We start from the raw sequence: 12312 nt of genomic DNA, 5'->3' as shown, positions 1-12312 counted from the left end.
GATAGGGGTTCCATCCCTGGTCTGGGGACTAAGATCCCATGTGCTGCAGGGCAACCAAGGCCAGGTGCCACAATGACTGAAGCCTGAGCCTCTCGCTCTGCAACAAGAGATGCCCCGGCAACAAAAGAAAGCCAGAGCTATGCACCAAAGAACCAGTGCAGCCAAAAAAAAAGAGGGCCTACCCTGATGACCTTATCTTCTCCTGGTTATCTGAACAGACCCAATTTACAAATAAGGTCACGTTCAAGGTTACAGGTAGGACTTCAACATTTCGGTGGGAGGCGGGGATCCAATTCAATTCATAACAGCTTCCATTAACAGATAGCTTTGGCTGAAGTCTATCCTAGAACAATGTGTGGCTCAAGAAGCTGGAATTTAGGCTTTCTTGTGAAATTTCCTGATTTTAAAATATCAGCACCTAATTAAATATAAGTAAACTGTTTCTATGGGCTTCCTAGGTAAAGAACCTGCCTGCCAACACAGGAGAGGTAAGAGACATGAATTTGATCCCTGGGTCAGGCAGATCCCCTGGAGGAGGGCATGGCAACAGACTTCTTGCCTGGAGAATCCCATGAACAGAGGAGCCTGGGTTGCAAAGAGTCAGACATGACTAAAGCAATTTAGCATGCACACAGGCACAAACTGTTTCTAGGGTTTCCCAGGTGGTGCTAGGGATAAAAGAAAAAACCCATCTACCAATGCAGGAGATGTAAGAGATGCCGGTTGGATTCCTGGGTCAAGGAAGATCCCCTGGAGGAGGGCGTGGCAACCCACCCCAGTTATTCTTGCCTAGAGAATCCCATAGTCAGAGGAACCTATAGGGCTACAGTCCATAGGGTCACAAAAAATCGGACACCACTGAAGCGACTTAGCTCACACTCAAACTGTTTCTAAAACCATGACTGCCAAAAGCAAGTGAGCCTCTAGTCCACTGTCACCGCAGGGTTCTCTCTAAAGTCTGATCCCGTCCTTCCCCTTAACCCTGGGTGTACAGCCAAGTTCCCTAGCCTGGCACACGCGGCTCTCCCCAGTCCACTCTTTCCCGTCTCTCCAGGATCTTCTCCTACCATTGTTTTCCCCACCCACCGTACCGCCACATCAAAAGACCTGCCCTTCTCCAAACACACGTGCTGTTCCACACCTCTGCGACTCTGCGTCCTCCCTCTGCTGATGCCTTCTCTCCTCCAGTCCAGCGGAAAACTCCTGGCCGTCTTTCAAGTGCTCTGTCATTGCCACCCACTCCCATTTCCCCAGCAAAAGCTTCCCTGTTCATTCCCAAGGAGTTATACTCTTCCTTCTCTAAGCCTCCACTGCACCCTACATTTCTCTAGTACAGCACTTGACATTTGATTTGCTATTATTTGATTACCCGTTTGCCTCCTGTCTGGACCACGAACTCTTTGAAGGTAGGGACTGTTGATCTGGATCACCTTGCACAGATCCCAGCCCACAGCAAGTACTCAGTAAATAAGGAGTAAATGAATACTCTGCACAGCCAATCAGTATCATGGGGGACCCGAAGAAACATCATGTGGAGTCCCTGTCCTTAAGGTTCTTACAGTCCAGCTGGGTTCATAAGATACACACCAAAGAAAAGACAAACCACACTGGTGGTATTGACAACTAGCAGAAGAAGAGGCTACTAGGGCCTATTGTTATTGTTGCTGTTCAGTCACTAAGTCATGTGACCCCATGGACTGCATCACGTCAGGCTTCTCTGTCCTTCACCATCTCCCAGACCTTGCTCAAACTCACGTCCATTGAGTCGGTGATGCCATCCAACCATCTCATCCTCTGTCATCCCCTTCTCCTCCTGCCTTCAATCTTTCCCATCATCAGGGTCTTTTCCAATGAGTCAGTCGGCTCTTCCCATTAGGAGGCCAAAGTTTGGAGCTTCAGCTTCAGTGTCAGTCCTTCAAGTGAATATTCAGGGTTGATTTCCTTTAGGATTGACTGGTTTGATCTCCTTGCAGTCCAAGGGACTGTCAAGAGTCTTCTTGAGTCAACAAATCCTCATCCGGGACAGAAAAGATCCTATTTTAATGGCCTGAAGGACTGCTTTATATGAAGAAAGGTCAGGATAACTTGGCAAATCTTTGCAGGAAGAGCAAATTGCTGTGCTGCATGCTCACAGAGATAAGGTTGACTATGTTGCTGTTCAGTTGCTCAGTCGTGGCCAACTCTTTGTGACCCCAAGGGCTGCAGCATGCCAGGCTTCCCCATCCTTCACTATCTCTCAGAGTTTGTTCAAACTCATGTCCATTGAATCAGTGATGCCATCCAACCATCTCATCCTGTCACCCCCTTCTCCTCCTGCCTTCAATCTTGCCCAACATCAGGGTCTTTTCCAGTGAATCGGCTCTTCGCATCAGGTGGCCAAAGTATTGAAGCTTCAGCTTCAGCATCAGTCCTTCCAATGAATATTCAGGGTTGATAATCTTAAGGTTGATTATAATGGCTCATTACAAGAAGAGAGAGTGGGGTAAGGAGAAGAAAGTCAGAGAAAACCCGGGGAAACAAAGCCGGAGAAAGAGGAGGGGTAGGGGTACAAAAAAGAGGACCTGGGACCCACGCTTGTGTCACATCTCTTTCCTGCATCAGTCTTCCCTTCGTTAGTATGTTTCCAGGCTGCAATTCATTCTGCCTTAAACTGTCTGATGACTCCTTCCAGAATCCCCTATTTCTCTGCTCACCCCTATAACAAGGCTCTCCAAAAAGGCTGTCTTTGTTGCTTTCTCTGACTCTTCAAATCCTCCTCATGCAGACTCACGCTCCACCTCTGTCTACAGACACTGTTCTTGCCAGGATCTCCAATGACATCTACATTACCACACCCACTGGGCAACTCCACTTTCTCATCATCCCTGCCACGGCTGACCTTGGGGATTTCATGGGTCACACAGTCACTCTTGGGCTTCCCAGGTGGCACTAGTGGTAAAGAACCCATCTGCCAATTCAGGGAGATATAAGAGACATTGGTTCAATCTCTGGGTTGGGAAGATCCCCTGGAGAAGGGCATGGCAACTCAACTTCAGTATTCTTGCCTGGAGAATCCCATGAACAGAGGAGCCTGGAGAGCTACAGTCCATAGGGTAGCAAAGAGTGGGACACAACTGAAGCCACTTAGCATGAACCCGCACGCACGCACATACACACACACACACACACACACACACAGTCACTCTTGAACCCCACTGCTGCTTTTTTTTCTCTTTTTTAGGTAGACAAATCACCATTTATTTGTCTGAGATGATATGCAAACACAATCTGTTAAAAAAACAAAGGACAGGTGTGCTACAATTAAAAACCAATCTGGGGATTTCCCTCTTGGTTAAGCGGTTAAGACTAGATCCCACACACAACAACTAAGACCCAGCACAACCAAATGGAAGAAAAAACAACCAATCTGAACTTTGCGGGTGGATTTTAAAGGTGATCATTTAGTGTATAAACTGCTTACCATATTCTTTTGAATCTAAAAAATTACCATCTTTGGAATAGAAAGTGTCTTTTAATCAGTTGATATCAGAGTTTAATTGGTACCAGTTTTTCTTTCTTGGTATTACATAAAATAATGGTGCATTCTGCAGTCGTCATCTTATATTTGGTGATGTATGGTACTAGATTGATGGACTGTCTAATAGCAGGGTTTTGTTAAATAGGATCGTCTCCTACTATATTTTTTTTTTACAATTTTTTATTCTGTTAAAATACACATAACATAAAATTTACCATTTAACCCATTTTAAGTGTACAGTTCAGTGGTACTAAACACGTGTATTTGGAATTCCCTGGCAGTCCAGTGTTTAGGACCAAGTGCTTTCACTGCCATGGCTCTGGGTTGAATCCCTGGTCAGGGAACGAAGACCCTGCAAGCCTTGTGGCACAGCCGATAAATAAATAAATACAGGTAAACTGTTGCGCAAGCATCGGCCCCATTTGTTGCTGTTGTTTAGTTGCTCAGTCGTGTCCAACTCTTTTGTGACCCCATGGACTGTAGCCCACCAGGCTCCTCTGTCCATGGGATTTTCCAGGAAAGAACACTGCAGTGGGTTGCTGTTTCCTCCTCCAGGGGATCTTCCCCCCTCCCAGGGATCAAACCTGCCTCTCCTGCATTGCAGGCAGATTCTTTACCACAGAGCCACCTGGGAAACCATCATCAGCACCATCCATGCTCAAAACTCTTGTACATCTGAAACTCTACCCCTATTAAACAATACCTCTCTCCTCTCCCCCAGCCCCTGGCAACCATCATTCTATTTTCTGTTTCTGTGATTTTGACTACCTGGTACCTCACATAAGCAAAATCATACACTATTTGTCTTTTTGTGGCTGCATGATTTCACTAAGCATAATGTCCTCAAGGCTCATCCATGTTGTAGCATATGTCAGCAATTACTTCCTTTTTAAGGCAGAGTTAAATATTCCATTGCAACATTTTGTTTATCCATTCATCCATTGATGGACATTTGGACTGCTTCCACCTTTTGGCTATTGTGAATAATGGTGCTATGGACACTTGTGTACAAATATCCCTGCATTAAAAAAAAAAAAAAAAACACGAAAGTAAACCCCCAAAAGTACAAAGAAGAAAATAACGGTTACTCATATTTCCCATCACCTAGAATTAATCATCATTTACATTTTGACATTTGTTTCCAGTGTTTTCTTTATGACTGTGCAGTTTAAAATTCCTTAAGGTAGTAATGCAGTGTCATTTTTTTTTTAAAGAAAAAATTAGGAGTTACAAAGAAAGTTGAAGTTCCTGTTCACCTCTACTCACTCTCCCAACTCCCTGCCCCTCCTCCCCAGAGAAAGTCACTCTTGAGCCAAGAGTATATCTTACAGTCCTTTCACTAAAAAAAAAATTTTTTTTACATATGTTTGAAGATATCCTAGAAAATCCACAGTTCTGATATGTTGCAAAAACTGCATTATATGCATTATCCTATAACTTTGCTTTCATTTAATAGATTTTGAGCTCTATCCATGTCTCTGCATGTATGGATCTAAGTTATTCCTTCTAACTGCAATATAGTTACTCATTATGAATACGGGCCCTATTTTATTTGTACTTTCCCTATTGACGGCCATTGAGCTGTTTCACTGGTTTCTTACTAGGTATGATCCTGCAATGGACAGCCTTCTTGAATACATGTGCAAGTATTTCTCCAGGGTAGAAACCAAGAAAGAGAATCGTCGGGGCACAGGGCATGAATATTTTCAGTTTTACTAGATAAGGGCAAATCGAGAGAATGCATTTCCCCACAACCTCACCAGTCCTTGATATGGTCTGCTTTTATTCCTTCTCTGCATTTTTTAAAATGAGAAGAATGAAGTCTGGGGCTGTACTGCTTTCTCGCAATCACGGAGCAGGTTAAGGACAGGGCCAAGCTTAGACCCCACTTCAACCGGCACCCAAGACACACGTTTTGCATCACTTTGCGTTGCCCCTTGTCAGCTCTCCATGGAAAATTCAGAAAAGCTCCCAGTGTAAGGGGGTGGGGGTGGGGGTGGGGCAGGATGACTAAAATTCTCAACATGGTGATTAGACCGCGAGTAGAAATGACTGCAAATTCCTCCCAGAAAATGGCTTCACCCCGCAGATCCGCGCTCCCACCCAAAGCAGCTGCAACCTGCGGCTTTCAGAGCTGCACCCAGGGTGGTGATTGGCTCTTCCTCGGCCGACTCAGGGTGGGACCAGAAATGGCGTCTCTGGCAGCTGATTTTTCAAGGCAGCGGCTCTGTTCTGGGAGGAGGGGGCGGCCGAGCCTCGCTGGGAGTGGGGGTCCCCCCGTGGCCGCCCTGCATCCGAGCTGCACCGCAGCATCCAGCACCAGCCCTGGCGACACCTCCCAGCCCCTTGCAGCACCTCCAGCCGGCGCCCGGAGGGGCTGGAAGGGGGCGAGAGCGGCACGACGATTTCTCGCGGACCTCCCAGCCGCGCCCACCGGGGCTGCTCCGAAAGGGTCCATCCCGGAGCACAGGCAGCCGCCGCCCGCCGTTAGCTTTGCGGGAGACGAGGAAGGCTGGACCTACACTTCTCTCTAACCAGTCTCCTCCGATCAGGGTGTCAGCTCTGCAGCAGGGACCTCCAGGGAGGGCGACGACTAAGCTCTGCCTGGGCCCCTCCGAGTGGAGTCCGGTGAAGCTGGGTGAGGTCCCAGACCCCAAGCCTTTCCTAAGGGTCAGTCCTGGTGTGGGGTTGTGTCTCCCCAGGACCTGGTGGCCTGGTTTCCCTTTTCCTCCCCAAGGCAGGAAAGAGCAGTGGGACAATTTGAGGAAAAGAACAAAGCTGGCACCGCCCAGGTCACTTCAAGAGCCTGGAAGGCTCCCTTCCTCTCCCGGTTGGGATTACTTAGAGGGCTGGCATTTTCTTTTTTTTTCCCCTTTAAAATTTTCTTCTTAGCTACCACCTTTTGAGACCTTGCTATGTGCCAAGCACTGTACTAAGTGTATTAGCTCATTTCCTCCCCATGACAACTCTTAGGACAGGTTCAAAGGGGATGAGGAATTTCCCCGGGGTCACACCTATAGAGGGGCAACACTGGGATTCGAAATTTCTTCCATATCCTGTGTTTTTATTTAAAAAAGTAATTATTTGCTCACTTTTGATGATCTTACACAGATCCTTTTGGAAAAAAAAAAAAAAAATGAGAACACTGCAAACATCACCATACTCTTTCTACTGAGTGGGAGGAATGAACAGGGCACCGTATTGCTGGTGAGAGTAGAAACAGGTAACACTTTTCCGGAGAGCAGTTTGGCCATTTGAATCAAGAGCTTTAAAAAACTGTCCACACCCTTCAGGGAAGAAATGGTCACCCTCTATAGAGATAGCCATAGCTATCAAGATGTAAAATGCATATTCCCTGGGACCCAGCAGTTCCACCCAAAGGCCTGTATTCTACAGATGGATGCAGTAACACATGGACAAAACGGCATATATGTGAGGACATTCATTACTGCACTGCTCGAATAGCAACAGATGGGAGACATCTAAAAATGTACCAATAGAATTGATTCGTTTAACCACGGCACACCCATTTAAGGCAATTCTATGCACTATTTCTAGAAAATAAGGCAGTTTTCTATTTTACATGTGGAACAATCATCAAGAAATTTTAAGTGAAAAGAGAAAAAAGTATGTATATGATGTACTACTGTTTTTATATGAAAAAAGAGTGTATATATATATATATATATACATGTACATATATTTTTTCCCTAGGAAAGATACACAAAAAGACAGGTGATATTGTTGCTTGTAAGAAGGAAAACCACAACTGAGGGACACATTTTTTCCACTGTGTAATCTTTAGTGCTTTTGCAATTTTGTATCATGTGCACATATTAGCAATTCAAAATTCAACTTAAACAGATTCAGCAAAATTTCTATCTCTAGACCCAGTAATTCTCCTTCTCAGAATCTAGCTTAAGGAAATTATCAGATTTCAGACAAAGATTTATGCAGAAAGATATTCACTGGTTATCATAGTGAAAAAATGTAGGCAACTTAGAAGTCCAACAATGGAGAAAAAATTATGGTGTGTACATATAATACTATCGTGAAATCATAAAAAGGATGTCTACAAAAATATCTTAGTGACGTAGGAAGATGCTTATACTGTTAAGTTTTTTTTAAAAAGCCAGGTAGAAAATTATCTATGCAGTATGCTCTGATCGCTGTAACAATAGCAGGCATAGACAATAATTGCCAAAAAGTGAACAGTCAGGACTGCTGTGTGGAGGGACTGTAAGTGATTTTGTTTCCCCAGATAGCTTTTTATACCTTTCCAGTTTTTTGCAGTGGGCATCTATGCCTTGAATGGCATTTAAAAAAAAACAAACAAAAACTTAAGAATAAAACCTCCTAGTACTTAGAAAAATTAAAGACATACACAGTAACCCACAAATTCTACTTCTAGAAATAAACCCTGCATAAATCGATGAACAAGTTTGCAAAGTGTTATTAATCACAAAAGATGGTAGACAACTCAAGTGTTTATGGAAGGAGACGACTTCAACAAGTACAGAACATCCATCATGCAGAATATGAAGTAGCAGTTATGGAGAATGGGGTAGGTAAAGCAACATGCAAAAACCTGCAGAGTAACTAACATTATCATAGCAGGGAAAGCAACTTGCAGAACAACATGGATGCTGTGGCTGCATTTATGCACAAAAAAGAAAAGCTGAAGCTCTGTGTGTTTGGACATTAATGTATGAAGGGCATTAAATTGTTAACAATAGCTCTCTCTGGCAAAAGGAATACACTAAAAGACTATCTTTGCTTTTGACTCGACGTATATCTGTGGTATTTGCATCTTTTATAAATGTTTTATATCATTTGTGTAGTTAAAAAACAGTAATAACATAGGAGGATAAGTACAAGCATAGAGAAAGTCAGAAAAGATACACAACAAAATTATCAGTACTTTCCAGCAGGGATGAGGGACTGGGATTTAAGGTGATGGGTCATTTTCTCAATTTACTCTATATACAGTGAGTTTTTTTCTGTAATTACGCCCACATGTGAACTACCTTCATAATTATAGCAGCAACATCAAAAGCCTGTCTGTTCGGCAGTAGCCTCTGCATTTCCCCAGCTCTCTGTTCTTCCTCCACGCTAAGGCTGTGTTCTCAGGTGACCTCCTTGTTGACATGCAACGCCCAGTAGCCCAAAGCCCCGGATGTCACCAGGACCTCAGCCTCGTTTCTCCTCTTACCAGAGAGGAGGAACCCGAGATGCTGAGCCACAGCCTTCTGGCAGCTCGGCTGCGAAAGGGGACTCGGGCAACCTGGATTCCAGGCCCCTTCTCTCCCACCTTCAGTCTCCAGAGATAACCCACAGGAGCCAGGCAAGGGAGGACAGGGCTTGAAGCCACAAATTAATGATATCAGTGTAGCATCAAATGCGGGAACAATAAACCCCATCATTTACCGCGTTGTCTCTGGGCTCAGCTTCAAGCTCCCTTCCCAGACAATGGCTGGTCAGAGCCCCTGCCAGGTTTTCCGGAGAGACGCGACAGAGCACGGGGCCAAATTGGCCTCCGGTGGCCAACACTCTGGGATTCACCTCCAGTGACTTATCACCTCCAAGGCGGGAGCTTGGGAACCCTCCCGGGGCCCAGGAGCTCCGGAAGATCTGTTTGCTCCAAAAGCTGAACAGGGCAGCGGGAGGGCGCTGGCCTGGAAGCAGAAAATCGAGGCTTGAGGCGCCAGAACTGCCACGTCTCCCTTTGTGACCCTGGCAACTCACCAGATCCTGGGAGTCTCGGACGTTGGGGGGCAGACAGGAGCCTCTGTATCTGGGGGAGAAAGGGCGGTGCCGAGCCCCTCCCCCACCAGGGCTGTCTCAATCCTGGATGTCGGCGAAGCTGCTGTTCCCTCTTCCCGCGCAGCTGCTGCCTGTCTGTCTCCATGGCAACCAGGCCAAAGACTGATTTGCCAGTGTCCAGGCTCTAGAGCTTACCTCGGAGCTGGGTTTTAATGCGTCTTTCTGGAAGCCGGTCCATTGACACTCCCAGGAGCCTCCAACAGCATCCTCTAGCCATTGCGTGGGAGGCACCCTGGGCCAGCTAGAAAAAGCGCACCACTTATCCTTTATAAACCTCATCCCCTTGGAGAGAGGAAAAGCAGCCTTAGGCCCAATGGCCTTGTAATCGCTGGTAATTTGTCATTCAAACGCCCCGGTCCCTCTCCCTAGTTGCCCTGGGCTGCTAGTAGGGATTCGCAACAGATGGCTTAGGGGGCCAGGTCACTTGCACTGAGGTTCCCCCATCCTCAGTTCAGTTCAGTCACTCAGTTCAGTCTGATTCTTTCCCACCCCATGGACTGCAGCATGCCAGGCCTCCCTGTCCATCACCAACTCCCAGAGTTTACTCAAACTCATATCCATTGAGTCGGTGATGCCATCCAACCATTTCATCCTCTGTTATCCCCTTCTCTCCTGCCTTCAATCTTTCCCAGTATCAGAGTCTTTTCAAATAAGTCAGTTCTTTGCATCAGGTGGCCAAAATATTGGAGCTTCAGCTTCAGCATCAGTCCTTCCAATGAATATTCAGGACTGATTTCCTTTAGGATGGACTGGTTGGATCTCCTTGCAGTCCAAGAGACTTTCAAGACTTTTCTCCAACACCACAGTAAAAGCACCAATTTTTCAGTGCTCAGCTTTCTTTATAGTCCAACTCTCACATCCATACGTGACTACTGGAAAAACCATAGCTTTGACTAGACAGACCTTTGTTGGCAAAGTAACATCTCTGCTTTTTAATATGCTGTCTAGGTTGGTCATAACTTTTCTTCCAAGGAGTAAGCGTCTTTTAGTTTCATGGCTGCAGTCACCATGGCTGCACTGCATGGCTGCAGTGATTTTGGAGCCCCCAAAAATAAAGTCTCTCACTGTTTCCACTGTTTCCCCATCTATTTGCCATGAAGTGATGGGACCAGATGCCATGATCTTAGTTTTCTGAATGTTGAGTTTTAAGCCAACGTTTTCACTCTCCTCTTTCACTTTCATCAAGAGGCTCTTTAGTTCTTCTTCACTTTCTGCCATAAGAGTGGTGTCATCTGCATATCTGAGGTTATTGATATTTCTCCCAGCAATCTTGATTCCAGCTTGGGCTTCTTCCAGCCCAGTGTTTCTTATGATGTACTCTGCATATAAGTCAAATAAGCAGGGTGATAATATACAGCCTTGATGTACTCCTTTCCCTATTTGGAACCAGTCTGCTGTTCTATGTCCAATCCTAACTGCTGCTTCCTGACCTGCATAAAGATTTCTCAAGAAACAGGTCAGGTGGTCCGGTGTTCCCATCTCTTTCAGAATTTTCCAGTTTTTTGTGATCCACACAAAGGTTTTGGCATAGTCAACAAAGCAGAAAATAAATGTTTTTCTGGAACTCTCTTGCTTTTTCCATGATCCAACAGGTGTTGGCAATTTGATATCTGGTTCCTCTCTTTTCTAAAACCAGCTTGAACATCTGGAAGTTAACAATTCACTTACTCTTGAAGCCTGGCTTGGAGAATTTTGAACATTACTTTGCTAGCATGTGAGATGAGTGCTATTGTGCAGTAGTTTGAACATTCTTTGGCATTGCCTTTCTTTGGGATTGGAATGAAAACTGCCCTTTTCCAGTCCTGTGGCCACTGCTGAGTTTTCCAAATTTGCTGACATATTGAGTGCAGCACTTTCATAGCATCATCTTTTAGGATTTGAAACAGCTCAGCTGGAATTCCATCACCTCCACTAGCTTTGTTCATAGTGATGCTTCCTAAGGCCTACTTGACTTCACATTCCAGGATGTCTGGCTCTAGGTGAGTGATCACACCATCATGGTTATCTGTGTTGTGAAGATCTTTTTTGTATAGTTCTTCTGTGTATTTTTGCCACCTCTTCTTATCTTCTGCTTCTGTTAGTCCATACCATTTCTGTCCTTTATCGAGCCCATCTTTGCATGAAATGTTCCCTTGGTATCTCTAATTTTCTTGAAGAATTTGCTAGTCTTTCCCATTCTGTTGTTTTCCCCCATCCTACTCCTTTCCATTCCCTCAGGCTCCTCACTGCTCTTTGCTGACCTGTGGCTGGATCCAGGAGTCCTACTATGGCCTTTCCAGTTCTAACAATACTGAAATATAAAATATCTTGATGATACCCTTTCTCAGAAGGTCACAGAGGGTCAGGCAGGTGTTCAGAGCTTTATAGACCTCTCCCTTTGACATAGATCTGCTGAAGAAGGGATAGGCTACCCACTCCAATATTCTTGGGCTTCCCTTGTGGCTCAGCTGGTAAAGAATCCGCCTGCAATCCAGGAGACCTGGGTTCGATCCATAGGTTGGGAAAATCCCCTGGAGAAGGGAAAGGCTACCCACTACAGTATTCTGGCCTGGAGAAGTCCATGGACTCTATAGTCCACGGGGTTGCAAAGAGTTGGACACGACTGAGCGACTTTCACTTTGACATAGTAGTATTTGCCTAACTTCCTAATTTGCCTGGCTTCCCCCAAGGCCATGTTTAATTAGACAGATATCTTTTCCTATCTGTGCTCTGATACCCTGGCTATAAGCTTCCTAGAGGACAGGAATCTGCCTGCCAATGCAGGAGACTCCAGAGATGCAGGTTCCATCCCTGGGTCTAGAAGATCCCCTGGAGTAGGAAGCGCTAAACTACTCACATACGCCCGCATGCCTTGTGCATCTGGTTTCCCCTGCACATCCCCCTCCACCCCCGACTCTAGTAGCTTCCTTTTCATCTTCCCACTGGGGGACCTTCTCTAGCTCTAATTGTTGCTCATGGTACCCCTCTCTAAA

The 12312-nt window shown here is 45.5% G+C and overlaps 1 protein-coding gene across 1 annotated transcript in view; it reads right to left on the bottom strand.

The window, feature by feature from the left end:
* The window catches only part of STMN1 (stathmin 1), a 30634-nt gene extending 21229 nt beyond the window's left edge, over window positions 1–9405 (bottom strand). Inside the window, exon 1 of the mRNA XM_019980896.2 lies at window positions 9263–9405. The gene's annotated coding sequence lies outside the window, so the exon portion shown is untranslated. The remainder of the gene's footprint in view (window positions 1–9262) is intronic.
* Window positions 9406–12312: the final 2907 nt, after the last annotated feature.

The sequence above is a fragment of the Bos indicus genome, chromosome 2 (genome assembly GCF_029378745.1).
Source record: "Bos indicus isolate NIAB-ARS_2022 breed Sahiwal x Tharparkar chromosome 2, NIAB-ARS_B.indTharparkar_mat_pri_1.0, whole genome shotgun sequence".
Classification (NCBI taxonomy): Eukaryota; Metazoa; Chordata; class Mammalia; order Artiodactyla; family Bovidae; genus Bos; species Bos indicus.
Note: the sequence above shows the minus strand (reverse complement) of the source record. Positions and strands in the feature narration are given on the sequence as shown.